The sequence below is a fragment of the Equus asinus genome, chromosome 12 (genome assembly GCF_041296235.1).
Source record: "Equus asinus isolate D_3611 breed Donkey chromosome 12, EquAss-T2T_v2, whole genome shotgun sequence".
NCBI classification, from domain to species: Eukaryota; Metazoa; Chordata; class Mammalia; order Perissodactyla; family Equidae; genus Equus; species Equus asinus.
In genome coordinates this window covers 65,961,938-65,984,233 of record NC_091801.1, presented here as the reverse complement: position 1 = coordinate 65,984,233, position 22,296 = coordinate 65,961,938, and the positions used below count along the sequence as shown (strand labels likewise).

General features: G+C 41.3%; 1 protein-coding gene and 1 pseudogene across 1 annotated transcript in view; one reads left to right on the top strand and one right to left on the bottom strand.

Moving 5' to 3' along the window:
- SNTB1 (syntrophin beta 1) overlaps positions 1-22,296 on the top strand; it is a 226,486-nt gene that overhangs the window by 116,911 nt on the left and 87,279 nt on the right. The window lies entirely within an intron of this gene.
- Positions 1-22,296, bottom strand: part of LOC139039923 (ubiquitin-ribosomal protein eL40 fusion protein-like) — a 32,405-nt pseudogene extending 10,109 nt beyond the window's left edge.

Here is a 22,296-nt window from a genome sequence, read left to right as displayed (position 1 = left end):
TTTCTTCTGCGCTCCAGTCTCCCCTGGTGCCTCGTGTGGGCAGAAGCCATGTGACACAGAAGCCTCAAGTAATTATCCCCAATATGATACTGAGCAAAGTCAGAGAAAGAGCAAGGAATGGAACTGAGGCTCAGGGCAAACAGTCTCAGGACAGGCCCAGGAAGGCACCTGATTCACCTCTCTATTTCTAGTATTTAGCACACAGTGGATGCCCCCAAAATATTACATTGAATGCAAAGAATGATCAGTACCTGGCTCTGACACTTAACTCTGTGTTTTGTGCAGCAAGTCATTCCATCTCTCTGAGTGTATTCCTGGACATAAAATAGAAATAATATAGGTTCCCCATTCTTATCCTAAAGAGCAGAGGATTCTGATCTTTAGTGTCTTGCAGGAGCTCTGTGTCATCTTCCAAAAAAAAAAAGCTTCTATTTTCATTGTATAAGACTCTGATCAGTAGCATACATCACCCTGACCCCCAAGACTGACCCTGGATGTCACTCTTTTGAATGAGACCTTCATGTTAAATGACTTTAATATGAGTTGTTATTTCTTTGGTGGAGTGCAAGAAACCAATACTTTTTTTTTTTTTTTTTGAGGAAGATTAGCCCTGAGCTAACATTTACTGCCAATCCTCCTCTTTTTGCTGAGGAAGACTGGCCCTGAGCTCCCATCTGTGCCCATCTTCCTCTACTTTGTATGTGGGATGCCTGCCACAGCATGCCTTGCCAAGTGGTGCCATGTCCACACCTAGGATCTGTACTGGCGAACCCCAGGCTGCCAAAGCGGAACGTGCTCACTTAACTGCTGTGCCACCAGGCTGGCCCCCAATACATTTCTGATTGATGGCTCTGGTCCCAAATAACCTACATATTGCTCTACAATATCACTTAAAAATATTTAGTGATTTATTGAATCATTTGTTCAGTTACTTTTTCAATAGATAATACATGTACATGGCATAACATGAACAGGAAGACATGCAGAGAAAAATAAGTCTCCCTTTAACTCTGATATCCAAGCTGGTTCTCCTCCCCAGAAGCGGCTGCTGTTGCCAACTTTCCATGTTAAAATGTCAATTTAAGACAATAATTATTTCCCTGAAATTTCCAGAAGACAAGTGTGTAGGGCTACAGTAACTAATTACCACAAACTGAGTGGCTTAAAGCAGCAGAAATTTATTCTCTCCCAGTTCTGGAGGGCCGTGCTCCCTCCAAAGGATCTAGGGAGAATCCTTGCTTGCTTTTTATGGTTTCTGGTGGCTCCCAGCAATCCTTGGTGTCCTTGGCTTATAGCTAGTTGCATCTCTCCAATCTCTGTCTCCATCCTCACTGGCTTTCTTCTCTATGTGTATATCTTTGTGAATCCTCTCTTTTTCTTTTATAAAGACACTAGTCATAGGATTTAGGGCCACTCTGATCCAGAATGACCTTATTTTAACCAGTTACATCTGCAAAGATCCTATTTCCAAAGTAAGGTCACCAAGGTCCTGGATAGACACGAATTTTCAGGGGACACCATTCAACCCACTACAGTAGGTAGTGGTGCTTCTCAAATTTCCCCAAAGATCATACGTACATGGGGGAGGGTGGAGTCAATGATTAAAAATGCAGATTCCTGGCCCCATCTCAGACCCACAAAATTAGAACCTCTGGAGAAGGAGCCTGGAAATCTGTAGTTTTTTTGTTTTTGTTTTTTCCAGTCAATGAAAGGGAAACTTTATTGAGGCCCCAGGGCCATGAGGCTCAGGCGGGAGGTGACCCTTTGGGCAAAGGAGGAGCCAGAGGAGGGGCCTTATTTGACCTTCCTCTTGGGGCGCGTGTTGTTGGCGTGGCCGCACTGCTTCTTGCGGCAGTTGACAGCATGAGGGTGCGGGCGGGCGAGCGTAACACTTGGCGGCAAATCATCTCGTCGCAGTTGTATTTCTGGGCGAGCTGGCAGAGGGAAGGCTCAAGGATGCTGCCCTGCAGGGCGGAGCACCAAGTGCAGGGTGGAGTCTCTCTGGATATTGTAGTCTGAGAGAGTGCGGCCGTCTTTCAGCTGTTTGCCGGCAAAAATCAGATGCAGCTGGTCAGGTGGGATGCCCTCCTTGTCTTGGATTTTAGCTTTAACATTCTCAATGGTGTCACTGGGCTCAACCTCAAGGGTGATGGTCTTGCCCGTCAGGGTCTTCACAAAGATCTGCATGTCTGCGTCTGCTCGGCCGCCTCATTGAAGAGAAAGAGGGCCTGGAAATCTGTAGTTTTAATAAATTCTCTCAACGTGTCTAATGATTGGGTAAATATGGAAAATCCTCTTGTGAAATAAACAAAAGCTAAAATACCAAAGTATAAAACTTGATCCGGTAGACTTGAGATCAAACACTGGGTGTGCCAGTATCGGGCATTTTATCTAATTCGTGTGAGCCTCAGTCTTCCTAACTATAGAATGGTAGCAATGATAATGGTGGCTCCGTTGTAGAGTTGCTAGGAGTGGAAAGAATGCATGTACGTGAACTCCAGATGTTGCAGAGCTGCTAGGAGGCAGATATGGGACTTGAACTGAGAACTTCTGAGTCCATGTCCATCATGCACTTCCCATTGAAACCTATCTTCCTTTTGATGTGACAGAGAAATTGTACATAGGAGTCCTTTAAAGAGCTCCGTTCTCTCAAAGAGTTTTAAATTGGATTCTATGCACTACGCTATAATACATGCACACTTACCAGAAAGTACTTAGTGAAAAGAGCAGTGTGTTTTTTGACCCCTTGGTGACATCTTCCACCTAGAACCATCCACTTACCTCCCTCCCTGCTAACCCTAACAGACCTACTTCACAAGCCCCTAGTCATCCTGCAGTCATCACACAGATAGCATTCTGGGCAGTCTTTTCCGTCTTCCTCCCTCAAAACAGAATCATTGTCATCGTTATTCTGAGAAACCCCAGCTATATTTTTCTAGCACTTGCTGTACTAAGACCAAGGCGGTAAGTGACAAAACTGCGTGGGAGCCCAGCCCTTTCTCCCTCCAAAGCTCATGGGGCACAGAACCATCACTTTACACTCTCTCTTTAAACCCCTTCCAAAGTTATCCTAACCATCTTGTATGAGGTGAAGGAGGGACAGCTTATTTCCTCCACTGAACTTTAACTCCTTCTAGTCATCTATTCCAAAGCAAAACTCCATGTTTCATTCATTTTTGGGTTCTGAAGTCTAGCACAATCCCTGATTTGAAGTGTGGTCTCAGACCAGCAACATCAACATGTCCTGGAAATTTGTAGAAATACAACTTCTTGGAGGTCTGGGGGTGGCATCCAGCAATCTGTGTTTTAACAAGCCCTAACAGTGGCTCTGATGTACACTCAAGTCTGAGAACCACTATAGGATGACATCCCCCTACCTGGTATCCAAAACACAGTTAGATTCTCAGACCTGTGTGTACTCTGGATGACCATTGCTCACACTGCTTTATAACCCACCTGGCATCATGTTGTCATTGCCTGATGCTCTCTCTGAACTGATTTCTTAGTGCAGGGGATTGCTCTAGTTCATACTTAATTAGCCAGTACCTTATTCAGTGCCTGACACATAGTAGGTGCTCAGTACATGTCTGCCAACAGCGTGGGGGAATTCATGAGTACAGGGAAACTAGACCTATACTTTGGAGAACATGATACATTTTTAAGAACTAGAAGGAACCTTAGACAACAATTTATTCTAGAGTAAACTAAAGCCCAGTTGAGAAGGGTTTCCAAGTTACAACAGCGACTTAATGGCAAAATGAGATGTGAATGATGTCTTGGTGTCTTCTATCTCCTTGCTACTCAAAGTATACTCTGGGGACACCAGCAGCAGCGCATCACCTGGGAGTCTGTGGGAAATGCTGAATCTCAGGCCCGACTTAGGCCTGTTGAACCAGAATCCGCTTTTTAGTATGATTCATCTCATTACAGTTTGAGAGGCATTTTCATTTTGACTAGATCACTGGGCTTTCAGTAAACTCATCTCTCATCCTTTAGTTGAATGTCCTTTTTTTGTTTTCTGGAGGTAAAATTCAATTTCCTAGTGAATCCACATGTGTGAGGAATTTATTAAGGAGGGGATGGTGCTGGTGAACTTAATTAAATTCACTCAGTGCCTTGGAAATAAAGCTTTAAACAAATGATTAGAAAAAGTTCTTTCGGTACAGATGGGATAACTGATTTCTCATTTAGAATAGCACCCACCCTGGCTCAGATCCAGGCAAAATGTCAGCTGCTCCAACTCACAAAAGGTCAACATATTGCTTCTAACAACGTTTATGAAATGCTCATCTCAGAAGTGGGAGCACCATGGAGATGGCTTATATGTAATCCAGCTCCTTGATGTCATCAACCTTAGATGCTTACCTTATCCTGCTTCATTCCCTCAGGTTCTAAGGTGGAGCCATTAGAGGCTTCATTTTCTCCTCTCTGAAGTAGAGTCAACTTTCTGTTATGGTTATGGGAGTAGAGTAATAGCTTGGAACAGAGACGTCAACAGTTCATCAGCATAAAGTATTTCCCTCTAGAGTTTCAACTTCTGTCACTAAGTCTAAGCCTCAGGGCTGCTTACAATTAGTAAAATCATGTGACATGAGTTTCTGATTTCCTCCAGCTGTCCTTGATGCGAAATTTGTGATGCTGTTGGCAGGCACCAGAAAAAAGGAGGGAATATTAAAAGCATGGATAATGGATAATATCCAAGTCCTATCATTGATTCCTTCCAAAGTTGTTTGCTGTATCTGTAAACTGATGCCAGGAAGGCAGAGGGGTTGGTTCATCTTCATAAATACAGTGCCTGGCACATATTTATTGGGCAGTACCTGCCCGGTAAATACCTTTGAACTGACCTGAAGCGAATATAATCTAATCTGTCACTTAATACATCAATGATAGTAAATGCTGGGATGCCTTCATAATAAAGAGCATCATGCTGAAAAGACTGTATCTTAAAGACTTATCTTAAGAGGCAAGGGACAAGACTTCCACTCTGACCAAGATGCAGTAACAGAAGCTAGATTCATCCTCCCACCTGAACCAACCAAAAACAGGCAAAATATGTGCTCAAGATCTTGGATATCAGGCCATGATTCCTGAGAGATGGGAAACAAGCAAGGCAGTCCCTAAGATTGCCCTAGCTTTCTGCCTTGAGAGAGTTTTCAGGCCATGGCACAGGGAGAGGGAACACTAGTGGAGCCGAAAGGGCACCCTGAGCTGGGAAGACAGAGCTGAGAGTCCAGGAAGACCAAGACAGCTTATGTTCACAAGGCACACAGCAGAGAGGAGAGAACTGCACAGAGAGAATTCTGGAGATCTGAAGAGGATTTCCTTGAGGTCAGCTGAGTATTGATCACACATGTGTGAGAAACTACAAAAGGCCAAGGAAAAAACTACCCTAAAGGATTAGAGGTAACTTTGCTCAGCACTCACATCAGGCCAGGAATAATGCCTATCCTACTAGTGGGACTGAAAAATATCATGAGTCACAGGACATTGGGTAGAGTATACAGAGGACCTCCTCTCAGCAGAGGGACAGAATTTGCCCCAGATGGAACACCACCCCAGTCCTGCCTGACAAATAAATGCAACACCTGGAAAGATCAAATGATTTCCAAGGAAACTTGTCCCAGAAAAAAAATGCTGAAGAATATTTTTAGGAATATAAAAATATCTAGCACTGAACAAGGGAAAACTCACAATGTCTGTCATCTACTGAAAAATTACCAGACATGCAAAGAAATAGGAAAACATGATCCATGATAAAGAAGAAAACTAATCAATGGAAATTGACCCAGAACTGATGTCGATTTTAGAATTAGCCAATAAAGACATTAAAACAGTTAATATAACTGTATTCCATATGTTCGAAAAGTTAAAGACAAGGAAGATATAAAAAAGATCCAAATCAAACTCCAGGAGATAAAAACTACAGTGTATGAAATAAAAAACACACTGGATGGAATTAGTAGCAGAGAGGACCAGTAGTAGAAACTATCCACAATGAAACACAGAGAAAAAGGATAATTTTAGAAAATGAAATGGACAGAGAATCAGTGAGCTATGGTAGAAATTTGAGCAGCCTAATATACCAAAGTTGGGTCCTCAAAGTGGGCAAAGGACAGAAAAACATTTGAAGAAATAATAGCTGAAAATTATCCAAATTTGATAAAAACGGTAAACCTATGGATCTGCACAAGCTCAATAAACCCTGTATACAGAAACATGAAGAAAGTGATGAGAAGGCACATTATCGTTGAGTTGCTCAACACCAATGATGAAAAGAAAATCTTAAAAGCTGCCAAAGAAAAAAGATACATCACACACAGAGGAACAAAGAGAAGGCAGCTGCTATAAACTAAATGTTTTTGTCCCCTACTACCCAATTTATACGTTGAAACCTAATCCCCAATGTGGTCATCAAAGATGAATCACCGGGGCCAGCTCGGTGGCGCAGCAGTTAAGTGCGCATGTTCCGCTTCGGGTGCGGACATAGCACCGCTTGGCAAGCCATGCTGTGGCAGGCATCCCACATGTAAAGTAGAGGAAGATGGGCATGGATGTCAGCTCAGAGGCAGTCTTCCTCAACAAAAAGAGGAGGATTGGCAGATGTTAGCTCAGGGCTAATCTTCCTTGAAAAAAGAAAAAATGATGAATCCTCTCTGGGAGGTAATTAGGATACGAGAGTGGATCTCTCATGAATGGGATTAGTGCCCTTATAAAAGAGAGCCTGAAAAGCTTCTCACCTCTTCCACCATGTGGGGACACAGCAAGAAGATGGCCATTTATGAACCAGGAAGCAGCTCCTCACAGACACTGAATCTGCTAGTGCCTTGATCTTGGACTTCCCAGGCTCTACAACCATAAGCAACAAATTTCTGTTGTTTATAAGCCACCCAGTCTATGGTATTCTGTTACAGCAGCCTGAACAGACTAAGACAGCAGCTTATTTCTCATTAGAAGCAAAACCAGTGAGAAGATTGTCAAGCAATAACTTCCAAGTACTGAAAGAAAGAAAAAATGTCAAGGGGCTGGCCCCGTGGCCGAGTGGTTAAGTTCGCGCACTCCGCAGCAGGCGGCCCAGTGTTTCGTTAGTTCGAATCCTGGGCGCGGACATGGCACTGCTCATCAGACCACGCTGAGGCAGCGTCCCACGTGCCACAACTAGAAGAACCCACAACGAAGAATACACAACTATGTACCGGGGGGCTTTGGGGAGAAAAAGGAAAAAATAAAAAAATCTTTAAAAAAAAAAAAAAAGAAAAAATGTCAAATTAAAATTCTACGTCTAGTGAAAATACCTTTCAAAGAGTCAGGTAAAATAAAGACTCATTCAGACGTACAAAGGCTGAAAGAACTCATCACCTTGTGGTACAGCCCGTACTACAAGAAATGCTAAGGAAAGTTTTTCAGGCAGAAAGAAAATGATACCAAATACAAACATGGATATACAGATGGATATAGAAAGGAGTGGCTCTATATTGTTAAGATGGCAACTCTTCGCTCAATGATCTGTAGATGCAGTGCCATACTAATCAAAATGTCAGCAGGTTTTTCTATAGAAATTGGCAAACTGACTAAAAATTTCATATGGAAATGCAAAGGACCCAGAATAGCCAAAGAGCTTCAAAGAAAACAAAGTTGGAGGACTAATACCACCTCATTCAACACTTTTTATAAAGTTACAGTAATCCAAACAGTGGGGTACTGACATCAAGATAGATGAATTGGTCAATGGAACATGATAGGGAATCCAGAAACAGACTCATACATAGATGAACAACTGATTTTCAAGAGATGCAAAGACAATTCAATGGAGAGAAGGTAGTATTTTCAGTGAGCGGTCCTGTAAAAATGGGATATCCAAAGCAAAAAAAAAGTGAACTTCAATCCATGCCTTACACCATATACAAAAATTAGTTCAAATGTATCATCAATGTAAATGTAAAACCTAAAACTTCTAGAAGAAAACATAAGAGAAAACTTTTGTGAATTTGGGTTAAGCAAACGTTCTATATATGGCATGAAAAGCACAATCCATAAAGAAAAGAAAAAGTTGATAAATTGGATTTCCTTAAAATTAAAAACTTATTCTTAAGAGAATGAAAACACAGGCCACAGACTGGGAAAAAAACATTTGCAAATCATATATCTGGTAAAGAATTTGTATTCAGAATATATATGAAAAACTCTCTAAATTCAATAATAAAAAAGCAATAATGCAGGTTTTTAAAAGGGCAAACATTTATACCGACACTTCACCATAGAAGATAGATGGATAGGAAATAGGCACATGGAAAGATGTTCTGCGTCATTAGTCATTACAGACATGCAAATGAAAACCACAATGAGATACCACTATGCGCATTAATCTGGCTAAAATTAAAAAGACTGATCATATCAAATGTTGACAAGGTTGTGGAAGAATTAGACCCTCCATACACTGCTGACTGGGAATGAAAAATGGTACAACCACTTTGATACAGTTTGGCAATTCCTTAAAATGTTATATATACACCCACCGTGTGATCCAGCAATTCCCCTCCTAGCTATTTACCCAAGAGAAATGAAGGCATGTGTCCATAAAAAAACACAAATGTTCATAGCAGCATTATTTTTAATAACCAAGAACTGGAAACAACCCATATGTCCATCAAAAAATGAGTGGATAGGGGCCAGCCTGGTGGCACAGTGGTTAAGTGCGCACATTCCACTTTGGTGGCCTGGATCCCGGGTGTGAACACGGCACCACTTGGCAAGCCATGCTGTGGTAGGCGTCCCACATATAAAGTAGAGGAAGATGGGCATGGATGTTAGCTCAGGGCCAGTCTTCCTCAGCAAAAAGGAGGATTGGCAGCAGATGTTAGCTGAGGGCTAATCTTCCTCAAAAAAAAAAAAAAAAAGAAGAAATGAGTGGATAAACAGTGGTATATCCATATAATGGGTTATTACTTAGCAATAAAAGGGTATGAACTATTGACACATGCTACAACATGTATGAATCTCAAACTAATTATACTGTGCAGAAGAAGCGAGAAAAAAAGGAATATATACTGTATGATTCCATTTATTAAAATTCTAGATCACGGAAACTAAGCTAGAATAAGAGAAATGGAGGGAAGCAGAGCCATGTGGGTATACGTTTGTCAACATATTGTACACTTAAAATATGTACAGCTTATTGTATGTCAATAATACTGTTATAAATAAGCGCATTTATAGATATGTTTTCCAGATAAACTGGGCTATTGCTCTTCCTAAACACCCTCAACTTTCTTGCCTGTCCATCCTTGGTCATGGTGTCCCCGCAGACTGGAATGCCCTCCCTCCATTCTCCACCTGTCAAAATCCTCTTATCCCGTAATCCCATCTCAAATGCCTTAATCTTCCTGAAGTATTTCCTGCTCCTTACACTCCAGCATACCTTCCTTAGATACGTTACACTGCTTTAATGGCACAGCTGTTCTGCCATGTTTTATGATTATTTTGGTGCCCGAGGCTGTAAATGGCTTGGACTACACCCACCTTATCTTTGTATCCAACCCTCCCCACTCTGCCTAGTGAACTGCTGTATCCATGTGTGGATATTTTTTTAATTCCATGTTTAGTGGACACAATTTCCCAAAGATACAAGTATTAATTCAGAAATCAAATGGTCATAAGAGAATGGTCTTCTTACCCTGCTGTAGTCCAGTCTTTAGTGTCTAAAGTGTTCTCTCCTTTGCGTTTCTGCTGCCGCCACCCTCATCACTGCAGAGATGGACGTCCAGCAGGTCTCTTTCCCTCCAGCCTCTCTCCCGTCCACTCCCATCTTCCCAGCATGATCTCACTAACATACAAGTTTGACTGTGTCACCTGCTTACATGGAATTCTGCCAGTGGGTCTCCTTCAGGCTCTCTCCCCTGTTTGCGCTCTCGCTCACTTGCCCATCTTTCCCCCACACTGCATCCAAGCCATTAAAGAACCACAGGCAGTTTTCATCCCCGGCAGCGTGGTTTTCCTTCCACTTCTGTGCTTTGCCCAGGCTACCCCCCTCCTCAGGACTCTCTTCCCAGGACTTCTACTACTCCTTTTTCGTCTAGCCAACTTACCTTCTTCCTTCAAAAGTAAGCTCTAGGATCATCACTGTTCTTTACATTGGATTGTTATAACTCAGCCCATTCCTATTTGTAGAGGAGGAAACTGAGATGCAGAGAGCTTGAGTTCTTGGCTCAAGGCTGCTCAGCTCATAGCCAGCAAGTACGTGGACCAAGTTGATTGACTCCATTAGTGATATTCTAACCGCTGTGTTACGTGGCCTCTCCTGGATGGCAGCCATTGGTTTCTTTGTCTGCCACCCCCTCAACCTCACGTCCCCTCAGCCCCTGTGGACATCCAGCTCTTTGAAGTCCATGGCCCTGTTGTCAGACTCAGTGTTACTAGCACCTAACAGACTGCCTGGTAGAGAGCAGACATTCAATAAATATTTTTGAATGAATGATTCAAAAGTGATTTAAGGTTATCTGTACTTTACCCCACCCCAACATCCGGCTTGTTTCAGTTTCTCTTTTGGGAGGGGCATATTGAAGTCCTGGTATAAGCAGTCCAGTCTAATTGATAAGCAGCCCTTGTGCAGATTGCCCAAGGGTGCGAAGCTGGATATAAAGTTTAACCAACTGACTTGCACATCTGGAGGGAACAAATGTTTGGACTACTATGAGGCAGAGGCAGCAGATGAGCAGCCCAGGAGCTCAGGTCTCCCTGGCAGCCATCACAGAAAGCACCACGTTCTCCTCTCCCCTCCACAGCCCGCCCTTCTCCCCCCCATCCTCCTCTCCCATGCCCCTCCATGGCAAGAAGTCGAAAGCTTTGAGTTAATTTCCTTCATTTGTAACAGTTTTCCTGTTCTGCTATTTTAACACGTATTTTCTTTAAAGAAAACAAAACTAGTGAAGTCAAAATAAAATTAAACAAATCTAACGCACAGCTTTGCTGCTTTGCACAGAGACTGACTCTTTTCCCAACTTGTTTGGCACCTTAGCATTTCCTGTGAGAATGAGGAAGATTGAATTTCATGTAGTGTGACCTTCTGAAACTCATCGATCATTTGCATGATTCTGATTTTCGTCCTCTCTTGCAACCAGTACAGAATTGCATGACAATTTAAAACTTGTCTAGATAGTTCAGATACGGATTTTTAAAAAAAAAAAAAAAAAAAACAGCAGTTTTGTGCATAGCTGATTTATTTGTTTGTGCTTGTTTAAATCTTCCTAGTAATGAAAATGATTACTGCTATCTACAAAAGAGGCGAAAGTGTCTTTGTGCAGAGACTTCATAGAGAGAATAATTATGAAGCTGTCATTTCCATAAATACCTTGACAGTGAAATATCTACGCAGTACTGCAGTGAGTATTTCAAATACAGAAAGAGCTACTGGCCCCAAATTCAGGACCAGCTCTCTAGAAAACTGTGAAGAAAGTTAACTCGGCCTCCAGTACACATGATTTCTCCACTCTGTTCCCATTCTCTGAACTTCGATAGACATGGTTGTTAAGAAGTGTGGATTCTAGACTCAGAAAGACTACTACCTGCAAGTGTGACCTTGGCTAAGTCACTTCTCCTCTCTAGAAGTTGGGTTTTTCACCTTTGAAATGAGTGGTTGAATTAAATGACCTCTAAGTTCCTTCTTGATTGCTAATTCTGTCTTTGACCATTCATTTGTTCATGCATTTAACCAGGATGATTTTCGTTTCTGTTTTTCCTCACTGTCTAGTTCTCTCATGCAAACTAAAATTGCCTATGGTCTTTTCTACTTCCTGAACCCAAATTCCCTGGCTATTCTAGTCCTTTCATGTCGTAGAGTCTCTTCAAATCCTTCTTGCCCCATCCACCGCATGTCTTCTCTTCGCCATCTCTCGGGACCTCTTCTCTACTGGGTGGTGGCTGCTAATAATCCTTGTTGAAGGACTCATGGATATTAATGGCTTAATGTGCTGCCTTCCACAGGTAACACGTCTTTAATTATGTAGGGGTAACACGTCTTTAATTATACAAGGCTTTTGATCTTATCGTCTCCCTTTTCTTTTCCTCCCTCCTTGGAAAGAAAGACAGTAGAAATTAAAACTGAATGGATGAGCAATATTTTGGTGCTGGTGAAATACTGTTACTATGTGTAAGCAGCTGCCAACTTCACGTGGTAAATTATTGCTTAAGTAATTTACTGAGAATTTGATAAAAGATTCTCTGCTGCTAAGACAGATACAAATTATTCTCTCATGTTTGGAATTTCTCATGTTATTTGAAAACTTAAGAAAGTATGGGCTTGTCAGTGACTACAGGACCCATATCTGTGTTCAGCTCTCCTTCCCCTCATTTGCCTAATGCCGTGTCTATAGGTACTAGGCACTCGAAAAATAATTGTAAGTTAACAAATGAAAAGCCATCTTACAATTTTGTAAATGAGTCAGACAAATAAATCTCACTATTATACACGAATCTGTGACATGAATGAGTTCGATGGCATCGACTGCTGTTCTTACCTCTCAGGTATCAGCACTTCAAATTAATATCCCTAATTCCTTTAAATCTGTGTCATCTTTTTACCTTGCTTTGCACTTTTGCAAGGCTGCCTGCTTTGACATATAATCTGGGTGAGGTTCACAAGATCACATATTGATTGTTTTAGCCCAAGAAAATCATGTATGGCAAATTGTGTGATAAACATTATAGTATGAAATAAAATAAAATAAATATTTCTGAGTTGACCACTATTGCACGATGCCTGTGGAAACTAGCCTTCTCGTGGGACGTTAAAACATGTGTGACTTTATTTAATACACCAAGCTTATCACTTAGAACTGAAGCACCTTGTACCATAGAATTAAATTCCATTATTTAAGACTGAAAGGGTTAACTTCTAGTAAGGGAAAAACAAAAATGTAAAGGGAGGCAATTATAGAACTTTGACAAGAAAGGGAGCCACAATAGAAATGGGACAAGCTTTTAATAGCAGACAGAGCCATCCATTCACGAAGCCCAGCAAATACTTGTGGAGTACCCTCCTCCATGTGTCAGGCAGTGGGGGTGATAAGATAATTCTGATGTATATCATGCCCCAAGGAATTTACAGTCTAGTGGGGGAGATAAACCATAAAAGGATAAGTCTTGTAGGAGAAATTAGCAGATAACCAAAAGCCAGGACTCTCCAAGGGTAGAGCAATCAGGTGAAGTAGAGGTGGCCTATTTCTGGAGAGCTGGAAGTCAAAATACTTTCTAGAAATGTCAAATAGACATCATGATGCTGCCCATCCCTCTCTCCTGCCCATGGCACACATCAATAAATGATTATGACACTTTCCCTAGTCGAACCTAGAATGAGACCTCAGGTTTCTTTTCAAGTCATCATTTCAGGCACCCACTACCATTTGATCAAAGTTGGCCTACAAAATAAAACTTATATCCCATCCTACATAAGAGATTGCTCCGGCTTGACTGAGAAAACGTAGTAACTTGCAGTCTGGCTAGCTCTTCTGAAAGGGAGATGCTACCAAGACAATATTGATAAAACTTGGAGACTGAATGGGTACCAGGAGAACAGGCCAGGAGGCATCAAGGAAATTGGGCCATCCAACCTGGGTTGTTGGGAGGATGTTTCTGCCATTAAGACAAAATAACCATAAAATAAGCAGACTTTTGGGGAGTAGCCGGTATATGTATACGCTACAAGTCTGAGGTTGTAACAAGAGACCTAAAGGAAGATGGAGATATTTACCCAAACTTGTAATGTTCCTTGCCAAATATGAGCCATTTTCAATTTATCTTAGTAACTGGTTCTGACGTTCATTTAGTTGTCTATGCCAGAAACCTAGGCAACATCCTTAACACTTCTTTCTTCCCAGCCTCATAGCTAATCCATCATGAAGTTCTATCAGTTTTATTTTCTATGCATTTTTCTAACCCATGTACTTTATACCATTTCCACCACTAGATATTACACAAGACATACTTACACTAAAAAATTATTCGTGGTTTATCTGAAAGTCAAATTTAATTGGGCATCATATTTTTATTTGCTAATTCCGGCAACCCTAGCCCAAAATAATCTAGTTCAAAAGAAGCAAAAATAAATCTTCAGAGTCTAAATGCTACGTTCTGGATTGGACTTTGGGGTGGATTGTTTATTTTGTCAGTATATGGTCCTAAGATTCTAGAGACAAACGTATATTTATTTGACCCGCGTAGCACCATGTATATTTAGATGACTTAAAAAAAAATTGGGTGAGCAAGGTCAAACCACAGAATATTTTGTGAGGTACAGGTGAAGTGTGTAGTGAAAACACAAAATGTTTTCTCTAGTTCTACATTAGCTGACTCTTCTTCTAAAACTTTGATAACAATATCGTTCCCCTAGGAAAGGCCAAAGTGCTGAAATTCTTCACATATTTTGTAAATTTATGCGTTACTGAAAAATGGAAACCTAGCCAACGGGAGAGATATTGTCAGCTTCCTTCTCCGCTTAGCAGAATACTATATCATGCATGACCTGTTTTTGAAATAGGATTTTGAGAAAACAGCAGAACACCTTTTCTGGCTTCTTTCCCATAAACAGCTCACTCTTGACAGATTCCTTAGATGATCTCGTTAGCTCCCATCATGGCAACCAGATCCCCAAATATGCATTCTTAGCTGGGGATTGTAGCTTCGGGGAATAGAATCAACTCTGGCTAAGGATATGAGGGTGCTCACGTATTTTCCATGGGATTCAGAGAGCCAGACTGAGAGGCCCAACACCCAACCACATTGTGAGGGCTCTTCTAGGAAAAATACCACTGTTGTCACTACTTAATTACTATCCCACAGCCCACACAACTGCCTCAGCTTGCACCAATAACAACTTGGGACTGGCCAAGCTCTGCCACTGCTGCCATTAGGAGCCAGATGCTTCCACCACTATACCTGCCAGAAGATGGATTCTGTACTCATCTACTTCCTCACATTGCCTCCTTCAGAAATGCCATTTTGAGTGAGTGGCTCTGTACCCTGGCAGCAAGGAAGGCTGGGAACTTGAATTCTGGCTTCTACCTTGGGAAAGCTCAGTTCATAATTTGGAAGACTTTCCAGTAGACCGGAAGGGGAGGGGTGTTCAAAAGGCACTGAGGAGCAACCAACATGAAAAATGTTCTCTACTCTTTTAAGCAACAAACCACACTATACAAACATCCTACTAAATGGAACATAATGATTAAGACACAGGCTTTGTAGTCAAATGAACTTGGGTTCCCGTTTGAGCTTTGCCTCTTACTGAGTGGAAGACTGGACAAGCTCACCCTCTGAGATGCCATCTTCTCATCTGTGAAGGATACATTAATACTATTCACCTCATAAGATGATGGTGAAGATAACACGAGAAAGATGAACACGTTTGGAGGTGAAGTTTACATCCTCGCAGGACAGTTATTCATCCTCATTATGAATATTGTTACCACCAGTCTTTTTTATCTCTTTCTTTTGAAGTCTTTTAGATACAACCAATTTGAGGATTTTAAAAAGAATCTATTTTTTTCTTTAGTGTTGTCTTTTTCACATGAGAATGTTATCTCCTAGTGACTTGTTTTACTAATGACATTATTGCAAAAGGTGTGCAAACATTCATTTTCCTAAAGAAACTTTTTCTTCTAAAATTTTTTGGATTGCATTGCAAAAAAAATTTCGTAATTATAGAACAGCAGAAAGGTAGAAATAAAAATACCTCAAAATTCCACTATCTAGAGATAGCCACCGTTAATGGTGTGCCACCTATTCGTCTGTGGGAAAGTATTTTTTTATCAACCATGGGAATCACAGATTTGTGGAAGTGGAAGCAACCATAATGACCATGTGGTTTGAATTCCCCCTGATTCCCAGTGGTGGCTGCAAACCCACAGGCCCCATCCTCCTGACTTCTGCCTCCATCTGTTTTCTCCAGCCTCCCCTCAGAGGGGAAAGGTCATTGGAAACCTTTGTTGCCAGGTTGCAAGTTTTGTTTTATTTATTAATTTTGTGGTAGGGGGCTTCAAGTTTTATGTGTCAGCCTCGTGTTTCTAAACAGGGGAAGTAGAGAATGCTGGGAAATATTATTTGGCTCAGTGGGAGCCTTTGAGAGAGTGAGAGGGAAAGAAAATTACTCTTTTATTGTGAGGTTTGCCAAATGATCTCTGAGAAGCTGTGATATCATTCATATGCTGCGCCAAGCTGGATCGAAACTGCTCATCTTGGCAGCCATCTAGAGTGAGCATGTAATTCCTGGGGGTTGCTATGGGCCTTTATCAGAAATAGTTCCATAGGCAGTATTTACATAACTGTGTGGAGTGTGAGAATAAACACAGCTGTGGCACTGCCCTAAATATTTCTATTCAGCAGGGAATTAAAAGAGAACTTTATTGCTGAACTACAGATAAACACAATTCATCAAGCAGTGGTCAGTTCAACTGGGGAACAAAATAGGAGTTATAAAAGACTGGCCTGCTGAAAATAGCTCCAATCAGCCATCCTGACTTTATTGCTCCTTAACTCCCTCTCTCCCTCCTCCTTCCCAGTTCCAGAAATGTAGGACTCATCAGCTAGCAGGGAAGTTGTCTAGATTTTTTTTATGCCAAGAAGGAAGTGAAAGGCACTCTGATTGACTGAGCATAGGCCTACTGTGGGCCGGTCTGCTTCCAGGTTCTTAATATATGTCCCTCACCTCAGAAGGCTTCCCTTTTTCTTTTCTGGGTTATAGAACTGTGTGTTGGTGGGAGTAAGATTTTTTTATCCAAGGAGAAGCCTTTTAAACTCCAACATGTGTTGAAAGGGATGCGTGATTGCCACAGGTCTAAGTGATCTGTATCTTACAAGTTACTTTAAGCATCCATATATTTTAAACATTAGTGCAGTCCTTATTCAGCTATACACAGGAAGATAGTTACATGCCATATTAGTTTTCTAGAACTCCCATAACAAAGTGTGCACAAACTGGAAAGCTGAAAACAACAGAAATTTATTCTCTCTGTTCTGAAGGCCAGCAGTGTGAAATCAAGGAGTTGGCAGGGTTGATTCCTTCCTGAAGCTTTGGGGGAGAAACCATCCCAGGTCTCTCTCCTAGCGTCTGGTGGTTGCCAGATGCTTGATATTCCTTGGCCTGTGGATGCCTCACTCCAGTCTCCACCTCCATCTTCACATTGCCTTCTGCTCTTTGTCTCTGTGTGTTTCTTTTGTCTTATAATGTCACTCTCATTGGATTTAGGACTCACCCTAATCCATGGTAGATTAATGAGATAAGGATTTCATCACCATCCTTAATCTAATTACTTCTTCAAAGATTCTATTTCAAAATCAGTCACATTCTGGGACTCTGAGTAGACATGAATTTGTGGGGATACTGGTGCACTTCTGGCACATGGGGACCATGCACTCTGCTTGCCTCTGCCGCACCCAACGCATGCTAAACACCTGTGAGTGTTCTGGAATACTCAGAAATACAGTGTATCTTTGTGTGCATGTGTAAAGAAATCACTGCATTTTGCCAACTCCATTTGTAACCCAAGAGATTTACTAGGATTTTCTGCTTCAGTATGCATACCTTGTCTCTTACTAATAGTGTAGCCAGGAGAGAGCTAACTTGCTTACATGTGACCATATGTACAGATGGTATGAAAACATTGCATTCACTATTATAGTTCCTTTTCCCAGTTACTGAGCCAACAGAAGGGTCTTAAAATGCCAAAAGCGTGACAACTACTAACGTCAGTCACAAAGCACTGTCACTATTATTATCTCATTTTATGCTCTAGTAACCAGGTTGAAGTTACTATTATCACCTTCATTAGAATGATCATTATCACTTTCATCATCGTCGTCCCTATTTTATAGAAGATAAAGAAACTCAAGGCTCATGGAAATTGTGACCTATTTGTGGTCAGTGTATGAGTCAGGACTTTTAGTTGTATTTGAGAATAAGCCAACTCAAACTGGTTTAAGTAAAAAGGGGAACACAGAAGAAAAATCCAAGGATCTATGAGAGTCAGGTACAGCTGGATCCAGGTCTCATCTCTCAGCTCTGGTTTCCTCTGTGTTGGCTTTATTTGCAGGTGGGCCTTCCCTCTTGAAGGCTAGATGGCCATCAGCAGGTCCATGATTACATCTGTTCCCTCAGTATATATGATGAGAAAAAAATGCCTCCTTAACAGCTACTCCTGCAAAAATCCTAAGCCTTGACCTCCTTGGCCCAGATTGCATCACACCTACAACTCTCAAACCATCAAGCCCCTAAACCACATACACTGAGAATGGGGGTAAAGCCTGTTACTGGCAAAGGGAGCAATGGAAACTGCAAGATAACCAACCTTTGGAGTTTTAAATCGCTTAATTCTGGGGGGATTTCTTACACAGCAGTGGATAACTAATACACTCTCCAAGAGCCCTCTGTGACATCTCCTATAGCATAGCTCTTTATAAACTATATTCCCTTATGGACATCTGTGGTTCTGTCTACGCAGTTTCCATTGCTCCCTTTGCCAGCCCAGGAATGGAATTTCTTTCTCTCTGTTTCTTTGTACTCTAAAATATGCTTTGCACTGGATCACATTTTGGTAAAATGAGATTAAATGATAAATTAGGCCAAAGAGTGTGTATTTGAGGTTTGTGCTAGGTAAGATATAGATATAGATATAGATAGGTAGATAGATATAAATCACCCCTTGAACTTTTCCAGAGGTTCTGGGGATGTTAGCACTACCGGGTCCTTAATTGTTTGGCTTTAGATAGTAGAGCTCATTGATATTAAAGGAAAAAGTTTGTACCCCTCTTCCGTCTTCCCCTTTGGGGAAGGAAGAGAATTAGGCTTCACTTCTTGAAAGGAAGAAAATCAAAGAATTTGGGACATTTCTTAAAACCACCACAGAGAGGCTGTGGATAAAGCAAGCTTCTGGAAAGAGCTTGTTTCCAAAGTAGAGGGGGAGTTTTGAGGGCTGTGAACCAGCAGCCTATAAAGAATTTATAGATGTGGGTAAAGAGGGAGAAGACCATTCTTTCTGTCTAGGCTGTAGCTCCAAAATTGGCTGATCTGGTACAGACAAGATGTTAATCATTTGTGTTGGGGTGAGGGGACAGTGAATGTAGAGGCCTGCCATGATCCTTAATCGATATAATTTTTGGGACATTTAAAGCATATACCCAGGCCTCAACCTCTGGAAATTCTTATTCAGTAGGTCTGGGGTGGGGTCCAAACATCTGTATTTAATTAAATGATTCAAAAATAAAAAAAAAACTATTCAAGGGTTTCTGAAGAAGACTTCTGATTGAGAACTTCTGCTGCTTTTTTTGCCCACGAAAAGCCACAGGCCTCTCTATCCTGGGTCCTCCGTCTTCTTTCTCTGAGACTAATTGAGGGGGAGGTCAGTTCACCTTCCAGCATGTCGACCGCCGCGGTTGGGACCCCTGGCAACCAACCACACTCAGGGCTTTTTCTTTTGAACCCATAAAGCAGCCTTTCTCAAACTTGGATGGCATCAGATTTACCTGGAGAGTGACTGTGGGGCCCCACCCCCAGAATTCCTCATTCAGGGGGTCCAGGGTAGGAACTGAGAGTTTGCATTTCTAATAGGTTCCCAGGTGTTGCTGGGGCTGCTGCTCCTGCTGGTCTGTGGCCGCACTTTGAGAAGTGCCACTAAAAAGCATAGGACCTGGTGTTCAAACTTGCCTCACAAATAATCCAAGGTCTTCCCAATACTGCAGGCAACAGCGACAACCAATGAGAACAAACAAAACCGTGTCTGTTTTGCCTGAGACAAAAGTAATCCATGGTGATAGAGATCCTAATAGTGGTTATTTTGGGGGGTAGGAACTGGAAAGGGAGCATGAAATGTTTCCAATATTCTGTTTCTTGATCTGAGTGGTGGTTACATGAATGGGTTCTCTTTGCGAAAATGCCTTTGAGCGCTACACTACAATTTGGGCACTTTTCTATCTATATGTTATACTTAAAAAGCTTACTTAAAAATTAATAATCATGATAAGTGGTGTCAAAACCTGGAGGAAACGAGCCTCCTCTTCACTAGCCTGTATCTGTGTTTACAAGTTGGCTTTCCTTTGGGGGTATGCTGGCAACCCAACAAAGAAAATAGTCTTTCTTCTTTGCTGGCATCATGTGTGTGTGTGTGTGTGTGTGTGTGAGAGAGATTCCTGGGGAGTGACTGCCTCCCAAGCTGTCATTTCTTTGAAAACAAATCCAGATCTTCAAAAGAAAATATTGTAAAAGAAATATTTGCATGTTTTAAATTCCTAGAGTAATAGAAATTAATAGAATAATTTGAAAAGCAAGATAAGCCATTATTAATGCTTTTGGAGACTCCTAGTTTGTGTTCCCATAAGCACCTTTATTGAAGTGAGAACTTTGGGAGGGAAGAAAAACTCTCCTTAGATTTACTGCCCATTTCTTTGAAAGGGGCCTAAAAGGCATATGATTTTTTTTTTCTTTTGGCTGAGGACAATTGTCATTTAAAGAATTCTCTGTTTCATCACAGAAAACCTTTGGTGGCTTAGTGAGCAGCCTTGTTTTGCAAATTTCTTACAAAAAATGCTAATTATTACAAAACTCTCCTAGAGACCTTCCACTTTCTAAATCATTCCTTTTCTACCATTTAAGTCTGTGGCTAAAAAGGTTTCTTCACTCTAAAAGGTTGGTTTCAAATATAAATGAGGCCAGGTTGCATTGGGACTTCCGATTTTCAGGTGATCTGCGAAATTGTTATTTTGAACCTCAGGAGCTAAGTGGGACACTATTAGGCATCTTTGTTGGTGATGACGATGGAACTTCAGACAGCTGGAGGAGACAATGGCTGCTCCCCTGTTGGATGTCGCCAGTCTATGAGAGAGCCATTGTAATACTTATCTAAATTCATGGGCTTTTGAACCAAACCAACATGGGATTGAATCCCAGTATCAGCAACTGTGTGGCCTTGGGTAAATTACTTCTTTCTCTCTCCCTCCAAACTTCAGTGTTTTTCTTCTGTTAAATGGGATTAATAATATCAGTCATAGGGACGTTAGGAAAAATACATATATAAGTAGGAAATATTCAATGAATGGTAGCATAATTATTAAGGGATGAAAGGAAATTAATAAACGGATCATCTTATTCAGTTTCAAATTTCCCAATCCCTATATCTTTCTGATGCAAACATGAATGAATAAATGGTATTTATTTGCATGTAGATATGAGTGAATAAAGAAAATATGTTTTTTTCTCTCTGCAATAAAAATTGTCTGTCTAGAAATGACAGACGTGGCGAAGGGGTGAATGGTGGCCAGGAATTTGGGGTGTAGTGGGCACAGAGCACTGTGACTCTAATGGGAGCTGGAGGGAGAGCTTTGTGGTGATGGAATAGTTCTGTTCTTTCATTGCAGTGGTCGTTACACAAACCTACCTGTGCTAAAATGGCATAGAACTATACACTTACATTGTACCAAAGTTGGTGTCCTGGTTTTGATAGTGTACTAAAATTACGTAAGATAGAAGCACAGGGGAAACTGGGGGTGGGTATACTAGACATCTCTGTACTATTTTTACAATGCCGTGTTAATCTACAAGTAGTTCAAAATAACTTAAAAAGAAAAAGTATCTATCCAGAATTTCCTCCCTTTACCACAATTACTGTATGCAGATCTCAAACTCTGTATCTTAAGTGATCCACTTGGAGTTCTGGTGTAAGCTTTGGTGTTTGACTTTAACTATAACACGCTTGGTACATCTCTCTCCCCACTGTTACCTCTTCCTTGGCCAATTCACTCCCTCATTACACGTGTCTAAGGATTAAGTGGTAGGTAAATGTGCCACAGACAAGATTCCTAAAGAGTGCAAAGTTTGGCCACCTTTGATTCTAAAATATTCACAATTAACGCTGAGCAGTAGGATGAAGCATGTGGCGAGATATTTCAACCTCCCACCCGCCAGTAGCAGCAAGGACGTGAGTATATTATTAAAATCCTCTGTGGATTGAGACGTAAGGCAAATTAGTGTCAGTTCACCGTTTGGAAGCCTTGATATGGTACCACTAATAAGCCAGTCAGCTGAATACAGACACCTGTAATTCAGGTGATTTGCTGGTCACTTAACTATGTCCCCGGGTTCTAGACCAATGCCTGGGCACTCAATAGATATTTGCAGATGAATGAATGGATCAATCAGTCAATGAATGATGAGACCATTAAAGTAAACCGTATGAAGCTGACAAAGTCTAAAAGTAAGAGTAAAGAATTTATTCACCTTAGTGGCCAAGGACTTGACAAATCCTGTCTGCCAGGGAACAT